The sequence below is a fragment of the Schistocerca piceifrons genome, chromosome X, assembly GCF_021461385.2.
Source record: "Schistocerca piceifrons isolate TAMUIC-IGC-003096 chromosome X, iqSchPice1.1, whole genome shotgun sequence".
NCBI classification, from domain to species: domain Eukaryota; kingdom Metazoa; phylum Arthropoda; class Insecta; order Orthoptera; family Acrididae; genus Schistocerca; species Schistocerca piceifrons.
Genome location: NC_060149.1, coordinates 250,488,415 through 250,499,719, shown reverse-complemented (window position 1 = coordinate 250,499,719; position 11,305 = coordinate 250,488,415). Strand labels below are relative to the sequence as shown.

At 36.7% G+C, this 11,305-nt stretch overlaps 1 long non-coding RNA gene across 1 annotated transcript; it reads left to right on the top strand.

Moving 5' to 3' along the window:
• Window positions 1-1,051: 1,051 nt before the first annotated feature.
• LOC124722077 lies at window positions 1,052-5,057 on the top strand. The gene is made up of 2 exons (XR_007006438.1): window positions 1,052-1,188; window positions 3,008-5,057. It is a non-coding gene; the product is annotated as an uncharacterized LOC124722077 (long non-coding RNA).
• Window positions 5,058-11,305: the final 6,248 nt, after the last annotated feature.

Genomic DNA, 11,305 nt, shown 5'->3' with positions numbered 1-11,305 from the left:
TGTGCCGAAAACTTACGCACACCAAGTATGTTTTCGATATATTTCATGTTTTATTTTACTTTACGGTCATGTCTTGTGTGTTCCTATTACGGTTAAAAAGAAAAAAAATCTGTTGAAAGCTCACAAATACAAAACGTTTTGTTTATAATGGTGCGCAATAACGATTGCAGAACGAAGCGATAGCAGAAAAGTAATAAAATCTTTCACAAACATCGTAATATGGAATTGTGACAAATCCAAACCGGCATTGATGTGCTTTAAATAACATTCTTTAAATTATGCGTGTGGCTGGTATCTGTTTTAAATAATAAACCGTATAATTAACAGAGGCATCCTCTAAGACTCGGTACCATAATGAGATCGTTTACATTTGATTATGCCACCCATCTTCAACTTAGGAGCATGGTGGAAACCTTCGCAAATAAAGCATCTACACAGCCCCACAGCGGTGATAGCTATATGGAAATCGCGAATCAACTTGTGTGTTTCCTTTTGTTTCTTTAAATACGACTGATATGTCATCAACAGTTGTTTCTAGTGAATGTAGTAAGGAATTTTGCGTCTTTCAGAGTAATCCACTCAAGAAATTGACGTTGAATACTACTATAAATTCCGGGGTTTTTCATCTGCATGTTACGTAGGTTAAATGGGGAAAGTTAACAATAAGTATTTCTACAGATTTCCAAGACAAACTAAAGAGTTGCATCTGATGTGGAGTAGTCCTTGTAAGCTGTGAAGGCAGAGGGAGTTTTGGCTAGTGGAGTTTCAAAAGCAGACTTAAGACTCAGATAATCGAAAAAGTCCAAGATTCATAGGAATGCTTTAACAGGGCTACCAGAACTTAAAACAAAGCTACATCATTTTTGCCTTCCTTCTGTGACTCATATGAAACCTCTGTTGTGTGTTGCACCTTCCAAGCCAGGATTGAGTCCTGCAGTGATGAATGTAATAAAAGCAGAAGCCAAGGCAGTGCACAACAATGTTAAATATTTTGCTTTGTTCCTTGATGAAGTGTCTTTCGAGACAATTTTTTATTATGATGTGAATAAGCAGCAAATCAGTGGGTTTCACGATATACGAAGGGCAAATATATGTGCAGACCATGATGTGTTGGTAGTCTGGTCAGAGGCATATGCAAAATTTGGAGGCAGGTAGCCGCATCTCTCTTCACTCAGAGCTCAGTTTCAGGTACTACTTTAAAAGTTCTTATTATCTATGTTATAAGCAACTGCAAATAGAGCTGATGGCAGTTCATACAATTTGTCATCAGAGCGGAGCCAACCGGGGAGCACTGAAGGGACTCTGCAGTCAGTAAACAAGTGAATCCAGTCCATTTCATTTTTTACCTATTGCAGTCATTTATGATGTCCCACACCTATTAAAGTATACTAGAAATACCCAACTAGAAATAAAATTCAGTTTGGGTTTAAAAAGGAGGCCAGTTTTGAATTTATTCAGAGGACTTTTCTTCTGCATCAGGATAAAATGTTTAAGACTTGCCAAAATTGCAGAGGAGTCATTTTGACTTTAAGGATTCTTTTACTAAAATGGAAGTTACGACACATGCAACCCAGCTTAGAATTGCTGCTGTTATTGAGACCTATGTAGCATTTAATATTTTACCTGCAGATGTTAATATACACTGCACAATTTGTTGAAAAGATAGATTGCCTGTTCAATTCACTAGACAGCTCCCATTATTATCCACAAAGTATTAAATTTTGTAAGCGTGCCCTCTCTCCAGGGGCACCACATACTGAAATGTGGTACAGTGTATTAAAGGAATTGGATAAATAGAAAGTGTTGCAGTTAGGAACAGGGAGAGGCAAGACAAAATGTCCAGTTTCATAAGTGGGTGGCAAACTACAATAATCACTGATGTTCATTTAGTGCAGATTTTTTTTTTAATGGCTTCAATTTTTTAAGCATGAGGACCTTTAATCAAGACCCACTGGAGAATGTTTTCTGTAGTATGAGGCAACACAATGTTTCAAACACCAACCCAACCTGCCTTCAGTCCGTAGCAACACTGAAAACAGTTACAAACAATTACTTATCCTTACCTATAAATTCATTACATAATTGTGAATATGTTAGTTGTATGCCATTATGCAATTTAAGGCAATTACATGACAGCTTTCTTGACTCCACAAAAGATGTTTTCATAACTGATAAAAATGTTTTATATAGTGTCCTTGCTGATAATGCAGCAGTGGTGTCAGTGATGGTGAAGAGGCTGATGTAAGCAATGACAGACAAGCATTAACGTATGTAGCTGATTACATTTTGCAAAACATGGGAGGAATACCTGAAATCAACTGTGATGACTGTAAAACAACTGTTTTCATCAACAATCACAGAGGATCACGTATTTAAAGTTTCTGGGCATCTGATACCTTAAACATAAAATTATTGTATGGAAGTGGCAGCCCGATATCCTTTTTAACAGATGTCCACAGTCACTTGTATGCATTTTTAGTGGACAACCAGAAAAATTGGAATACAAATTCTATTCACTGTCTTGATTTCCAGAAGGGATAACAATTTGTAAAGCCCACTTTTCTGAACAGTATATATTAAGTAAATTTGCACCAATTTTGATTTACATGTATCTCAAAAATTGAAAACAGACTATCTGTACTGAAAGAATAAATGTGGTTAAGGAGAAATTGAAGAACAAGTTTAAAGCTGTTTGACAGTTCAGAGATCAATTTTGCTGTGTACTTCGAAAACAAAAAATGTAGAAGTCAATGTTTGTCTTTATTAATTGCTGTTATCCCCATTTACTATCTGTGATACTTCTCTCTCAATCTTGATGTTGTATCTGCTATTGTGTTGAAGCATTTACTCTCCTTTTATGTAGGAACATTTTAGAGGAAGTCAGTGATTAAATAATGCAAGTTACCTGAAATAGGCCTACAGTTGTGAAAAATATTTGATAACACGTAGGTCTATATGCTTTGCCCACTTCTACTGGAAAGCTATAATAATCCTTGTGATTTTCCAGATGCAGTTCCCTCCGTGTCTAAGTATCTACATTACCTGGGAGAGAACATCCTGCAGACATAGATTGTAGGGAATGCCTGAGTAGGCATACTCTGTTTAAAACAGCGATAACTTGAAGCATAAGTATTCAAAGTGATTGTCAGTATCTGAACTCGAGTTGCCAGTGTGATCTGAGAGGGATTATAGATAATGTTTTGCGTTACTTGTTCTGGTAATGAAAATTCTATTTGTCTTGTGAAACACATACAATCCCACAAAATCTTATGCCTTGTAGTAATTAGTAATGATTTCGTTATATGTGGTTGTAGATGTAGTAGATGCATTAAGACTGATTAGATGTATATCTAGATGTGTTGAGGTTGATTAGGTGCAAGGAAGAGAGTGGGATTTACAGATATTCCAGTTAAAAATTTGACAATTTGTATATTATGTTAGCTGAAGTGTAGGCCTAATACTTGAGGATATACTATTTAAAAAGTTTAGCTGTACAACTGGTTGTAATATTGAAGAAAATATCTTTCTTGGAAGTACTTTAGTGCAATAAATTTCATTGCAACTGCAGGTAAATAAGTTTGTGTAAAACTTCTTGCAGGTAAGACTGGCGCACTGAACTGCTGCAGAAACAAAGCGATGTATAGATGTCAGATGATAATCTTGTGTTCATCATCAAAATGAAAGTTGTAACACACTCAGGAAATGAGCACAGAAGAGCAGATGTAGGAATCAAGTGTCACTGCACTCGGTGAGGTTGTAATGGAGTTGGTTTGCGGTAGGATGAAACCCAGTGCTGGTCCATGGGCCTACTGTTCTCAAAAAGTACGTTGCGGCTGCTGAGCTTAACTCTAAATCTGAAGAACAGAAAGTGTCACATGCCTTCACATCATGAGACAGTGAAAGAAGGTACAAATGTAATCCAGGACATTAGCGCAAAATGTGATCACGAACTTTACGCCATCACCTCTCATCCCTTTGTCACCCAAATACTGGCATTGAAAATTTTCCACCACCAGGATGACTTGCATCCAAGTTGAGAGCCACCACACAGAACTTTGTTAGCAACCTTGGTTATGGAGATGGGGCCATCTCACCACAATCGTAGAAATTTCAAAGCAATAGGCCTACTGCTGTGTTAACATTGCCAAGTTCTGTAAACATTCTCCTGTTTGTTTTTACCCCAAATGTCATATAAGAGTGGGATCCAACACACTCTCTACATCATTTGTCCACTAAATTCAAATGGTCGGTGGAGGAAAGATGTTTGTTTATGTTCATCCATAAATAAACATTTATTTGCACTCAATGTCATCAAGATTAAAGCTGATAACTGAAGATCTAGCTGAAGCCTCTTCAGGCTTCTTATACTTAAATGCCAATACATATATTCCCTAACGGTATTTGTGGACAACAGAAACTTTAATGAACTCGGCAATTCACAACCACAGTACTACAGGTAGAAATAATTTACTTCTCCTGGTTTAAAAGGGAGTTTTATATTCTGGTGCAAAAGATTGTAACAGGTGGACTGTAGAAAAGAAACTAAACATTCCCACCCATCCATATAAACGGCAAGTTGACATATCCTGAGCATGTGAATTTGTTGAAAACAAGTGACCAGTCAGTGTGTAAAAAAGAGTCGAGCTAAGACACTAAAAGTAAGTTGTCAGTCAGTGTGTGAAAATAATCAAGCTGTATACGGAAAAAAAGAGGAAGTATCCAGTCAACGTGTGAAAGCAAACAAGCTACTGCATGTTTGTTTTGCTTCACAATTGCTAAATATGTATGGGAATTGGACATGCATCCTAATCTCCTTCTCCCTTACATCTCTGTTTCCTCCTGTCGCCTACCATCTCCTTCCCCCTCTCTCTGTCCATCTCCTCCTCTGCCCTCTCTATATCCATTTCTTCCCTCCCTGCCAATGGCCACCTCTTCTCTCCCCCTTCTCTCTCTGAGCTTGAGCCTTGCTTGTTATTACAATTTTAGTTTCCATAGTAGTATTCTAATCATAAACCATAAATACAATGTTCCTGTTTCCTGTGAAAACAGATTGCAAGGGATAAAACAAACAGTATAGTTTTGTGTTTACAGTTTGCATTTAAAATATATATAATGAGGTAGAACATATATGGAAGAAATAATTTGTCTAGCAGTTTAAGTGCCCAGCTATCATAATTGAAACTGATTGTGAGAAAGAAAACAAAACTATACATGTTCACAGCAGAGCATGGCAAACATTTTCGTTGGCACAGTCAGTTTTAACAGAAAACTGGTAGTTGGTCTTTAAAAGAATATATGGCCTGTGTCTCTCTGAATGTTTATAAGGGTATCATGTAAAAATTTGAAATAAATTGGTCAAGACCTTTTTGAGATTTCTGCCAACAATGTTTCCCATTACTATATACAATTAAAAAAATGTAGCCTATATCCATCTAAGCATTTATTAGAGTATTGTGCAAACATTTCAAGTAAATCAGTCAAGTACATTTCCAGATTTGTCTTTTTACAGTAATACAGATTAATGAACACTGGGCAAGCGAATATCAATTGCAGTTATAATTATGTACAACCAGTGTTTGACTTAATAATAGTTTACTGTAGATGGATACAAAACTGTGAAAAAGGGGGGGGGGGGGGGGAGTGCTCAATGTATGTTAGTAGTGGCATAGACTTGCAGTGCCCTTGCTGTGTATGATTACTGTACAGAAAATTTACTGGAAACAGTAGTGTTGTTCTGTCAATGTAAAATCTTACAATTGTACGTGTGTATAACTGCACAACAGATAGTGATATTGGTATATCTGTGCAGGTTACAGAAACTGATTGTACACTTTGAGAAATGGCCTAAATATACGATTTTAATTTTTGGTGGCTTGAGTACTAATACAAGACCAAGGACACATACACATTAACCTACTCAGTATGCTATGATCACATGACCTGTTCTGTATTAACGATCACTTGACAAGACAAACTGCTTGCCTTGACAATGTAATTACTAATGTTGATACAAATCAGTTATCAAGTAGGGTTGTTCAATACACATTATATCAGTGCATAAAGGTGTTCAGTTAAATTAAATACTAAAAAGTCTATATCTGATTCCAGTGAAATTAAGTCCAGAACCTGGCTAAAGACAACAAACTGGAATGGCATTCTGCTTGGAAGCAGGCCTACTCACATTGAAAATGCATTTACATTAACTGTCAGTGCACTGTCAGATACATTTAAAACTAATTGCCCTAAAGTAGTGAGAAAAAATACGGGAACTGCCAGGATACATGGTCTCACATCTGTGCATTGCCGGTTCACACACTATCTACGAAAGCTATTAACTTTGTTAAAATTTCCTATGACAAATCAAGGGATAGCGGAGCAAAAAGAGCAAGCCACATATAGTTAAAGAACAAATATAAGGCAGAAATCAGTCAGATTAAGCAAGTGCAATGTTAATGACGTTTATATTAATAAGTTGCAAAATAAATGTAAAGTAGCCTGAATTGTTGTCAGGACTTATGTGGACAGAAGTAAAGATATTAGCAAAAATAATTCCTGTGATGCTGGTATCACACCAGATGATTTCAACACGTTCTTTGTTCATGCTGGCAGTATGAATAACACTGCTGCAGCTGAACACAATCGTAAATATGACAACATCCATGACTCAAAACATGAAAACTCTTTTCCTACAAAATATTGAAGATTTACTTCCTGGCACTAAAAGATAAGAGGTAAAAGTAACCAATAATAAAAGTGCAATAGCAAAACTAAGTTACTCAAAATCAGAAGACATTTATGGACTCTCTATTTTCGAGAGAAAAAAACTGAGGATATAATAGCACATTCATTAAATTCTCTTATAAACTGGATGTTTGTTAGTGGTTGTTTCCCTATATCCTTAAAAATAACAGTCATTACTTTTCTGCTAAAAAATTTATCGTGTTTTGTTCTAATACTTACCGCCCAACCTGTGTTGCACCCATCCTTTTTTCCTTACTGCATGACCGTGTGTGTAAGCGTACTAATTACCAGATTTGCAGAAAACTATGACTTTTAATTTAAACCTTGTGTGTGTGTGAAACATTGTAATAAGATGAAATGTGATGTCAAGTTATGTTTGTGGTCCCAAAAATGGATCTATTGCAAATGTTTAAATACCTTAGAAGAGAGAAACATAATCCGTGACTGTGGAAATGTGCACTGCAATTTTCATGATATTCTATGTTTGCAACAGGAATACCGAGAGGAAAGTGTGACTGCCTTATTAAAATATGGTATATTAGTTATGCTGTAGTCTCATAAAGTAACAGAAGACTATTCAAAGTGTAGTGAAATTGTCATAACCGAACAAAATGATAACTTCATTAGGCCCAAAAAGTTCCATCATGCTAATCGTAATGATAACAACACTAGTCTGCCAATAGCAAATAATTTTGCACTTTTAACGTGTTATGAATCAAAAGATGTGAAAATAGTCATATCAACTAAGTACTCTCGCCATACTTGCACTGTACATTCTTGAGCACTGTCCTGCAAAATGATGGTCAGGTCCTGCAGAAAGTGTCAATACTTCTGTCTGTAAGCTGGTCAAAGGTTGTGTTCCAAAAACGAACAGCACAGAGACAGAAGTGATGACACTTGATGCAGGACCTGACCATCATTTTGCAGGACAATGCTCAAGCACATACAGTTCAAGCTGTTACTGATTTCTTTGACTGATGGGGCTGCTAAGTGCTATACCACCTACTGCCCTCATAAGTTCAACTCAATTTCTAAACTGAAAACACTTCACAGCATTTGCTTCAGAACTGCTACAAATTCGTTGGGCAATAGACCGTGCCACTCGAACGGTCAACACAACTGGCACTGCTAAGAGTATCCTACAACTTCCACATCATTGGCAATGGGTTATGCACAACGCTGTTGACGACTTTGAAGGCCAGTAAAACTTTGAAACACGTATCTATTTTGTACGAGCTGTAAATAAATAGTTGCCAGCATTAAAGTTCCAACCCTTGTATGTAGTTCTATAATGGAAAACGTTATAAGCCCATTCAACAATCTCTTGTGGCTTCTGATGTTTACCTGCTTAAGAGCTCTCGAAATCCCTAAATATATTTAAAACAGTTACTATACAGGACAAGATACCGAGCAGAAAGCTGGGCAGTTATAGGTGAGCTGGTGCATTACCAAACTCTTCCCTCTTGGGACTGAACTGTATCCCCCTGTTGACACTGCTGGACAGGAATTGTAATGTAGACACAATTGCCACATATGAAGACACATACTGGATGTGGACACAGGAAACACAAGAGAAAAGCTGGAGGCAAAAACAACAAATGTTATTTTGCTGATTAATGCAGATTCTTAGGTATTCTTGTGGATAATGAACTGAAATGGAAAAAAAACATATTAATAATGTCTGTAAGAAACTGAGCTCTGTCATATTCTTAATGATGCTGCTATCACAGTATTCAGACAAGAACCTTCTGTGTACAGTGTATCATGGACTTTTCGAACCATACTTACAGTATGGAGTGACTGTGTGGGGAAACTCAAACAAACAAGAGACAAAGCGAGTGTTCACATTACAAAAAAAAGCAATTAGGACCATTTTAAGAAGAAAGACCTCTGAAACATGCAGAAACTGTTCCAAGAATTTAGGTATCTTAACTTTTTCATCGTTGTATATATACAAAACAATAATGTACATCACAAAAGGTAGTGAGGACTGGATTACAAATGCTAGTGTACACACCCACAATACAAGAAGGAAGAATGACGTACGGAGCATACCCCACCGACTGGCAATGCTAGAAAAAGGACCCCAGTACTCTGGTATCAGACTACTAAGAAGTCTGCCCAAAGACCTGCAAGATAGTGTACTTCATAATGACTGTCCAAAAAAATTTAAAGGCTATCTCATTGAAAAAGAGTTTTACAGTGTTGCAGAATACTTATGCCATTAAATTTGTATATATTGTTACTCATTATCAGTGATGTAAAAATGTAAGCTAAAGGTGTAGAAAAATAAGTGATAAAGAATGTTAATACTTTGACATGTCCTATACTACACGTACATTTACTGTACACAATGTAATCTTACAGGATCAAATAAAATTCAATTCAATTCAACAGAAGCTGTGCACAATATAACCTACTTACTACTGCTGGAGAGCTAGTCCCAAACAATAAATCCTACCACTAAAGTAGGAGGAATTTCTATTTGCTGGTGCCATGTGTGTTAATATTTTGGTCTTTACTTTAACAAGAAAATTATTGTTTTATTATTCAAGTAAAGTAACTAAGAAAGCTTGCAAAACTGTGTATGAGGTAGCTCAGACTGAAATTGACATGAACTATCAATTCCAGTGAAAAGATTATATAGTAGCGCCATTGCTGTATTTGCAGCAAACATGCGGGCCAAACAGTTGCACAGTGATCATGCAAAAGGACACCTTGGACATATGCAGAGAGATGTGCTTCTAAAACTAACTGTAGCATTGGAACTACATCAGCAAAAGCATTATTAGTAACTTATTGTTGTTTTCTTTATATGATAACTTTAGACAACAGAAATATACTACATTACTGGAACATCAAATATGAGGAAATTGAAGAGGTGGCATTTCACATGGACATCGTACTTTAATTCTATCAAATTCCACAAAAACAATGCATCATACAGATGATAAAACAAAAAAGAAAAGCAAGTTATGAACCACAAAGTATGTGCCAAGACTGTAGTTTTTCTGAGGCCAGCATAAAACCACAGGACACTAGTATTCAAGTTCATAGATGATGAAGGCTTGTACAAGGTGATTAGAAACAGTCTGAAAAGCTTGTAATGGTGTTTTAGTGCAGGTTGTGCTGAAAAATAATTGTTAAGAAAAAAATTCAATATGTTGTGCCACTTCAAAGTTAAATAGCACTGAGGTTAGCCAATCAAGGCATCATGCATGAAAATTCAAGCAGTCCACCAGTTACAATTAGTGTCAGTTGTTCCCAGAGTGCAGCTGATAGTGAATGTGACTGCTCAGCCTTTGGTTTGGGTTCGATCCTTACTACCATCCCATTTCCAATTTTTGTAAAGCTCTCTAGTTTGGTTTGGGGAAACCAAATGAAGAACATATTTTGTGACACCATCTCTGGTGGGCCACTTGAATTTGCACATGCAACAGCCTGATTGGCTAACTTCAATACTAATTAACTAGGAAGCAGTGCAACACACTGAATTTTTTCATTAATAATTATTTCTCAGCACAACCTATCCTGGGACACCCTGCAAGCTTTTCAGACTGTTTCTGACAATCCTCTGTATATTATATTTGAACGTGTTTTTGTATTTTTAGAAATGTATTTACATTTTTATACTTTTATATTATGCTGAAAAAATTAGAAAAATTGTCAATGTAATATGGCGACTGTTATACAGAGTGATTATAATTAAACTTCCAAGTACAAAAAGTTGTAGAAAAAAAGGACCAGTGCTTGGAAAGATGTCAAATTTGAACAGAATATTATTAAAGGAGGATGAAATGTTACGGAAAAAAAATCTCAACGAAAATTTTACCACTATGTGTCACAGTAAACAGCAGAATATGCAAAATAAAAGATGGGAGGTATACAGCTGTTCCCCAGTTCGTATCTGAGATGCTCTGCATGACTCTCAATGCAGGATCGTTTGCTGCTGGTAAAGCTCTTTTGTGACTGACCATACACCAGTAGTTCTGCAGAACCTTCAGGCACTCAAGGGTATGAAAAAAAGGTGCAGGTCCAATGTCTGCCAAGGATGTGGAGAATATGATTGCCAGATTCATAAAGATAGGTTTGCTTGAACTGCAGTTTGTAACAGGGAGGAAAACAATTGATCCAACATCAGTAGAAGGTGTGGCCACAACATTGCAGGAGGGGTCGAGAAGTGGTGTGAAAATATGCAGTGCACAGGGAATTGCCCAAACTCTGGACATGCCTTTGAGCATGGTGCATGAAATTCTTCGATACTTCCTGCATTGCTATACAAAATTACTCATGTTCAGGAGTTGTTTCATACTGACCTGGCAGTAAGACAAATGTTTGTTCTAGAATTTCTTACTTGCATGGAAGTGGACAATGAATGACTATGGAACATTCTGTGGACAGATGAAGCCCATTTCCGCTTCTAAGGACGTGTCAGTACACAGAACTGCAGAATATGGTCAGTGGAAAATCTGCTCCCACATCAGCTGTCATCTCTTTATTCTGCAAAGTGAACAGTATGGTGCAGGTTGACAGCATTGTTTACATAGGACTGTATTTTTCTGAG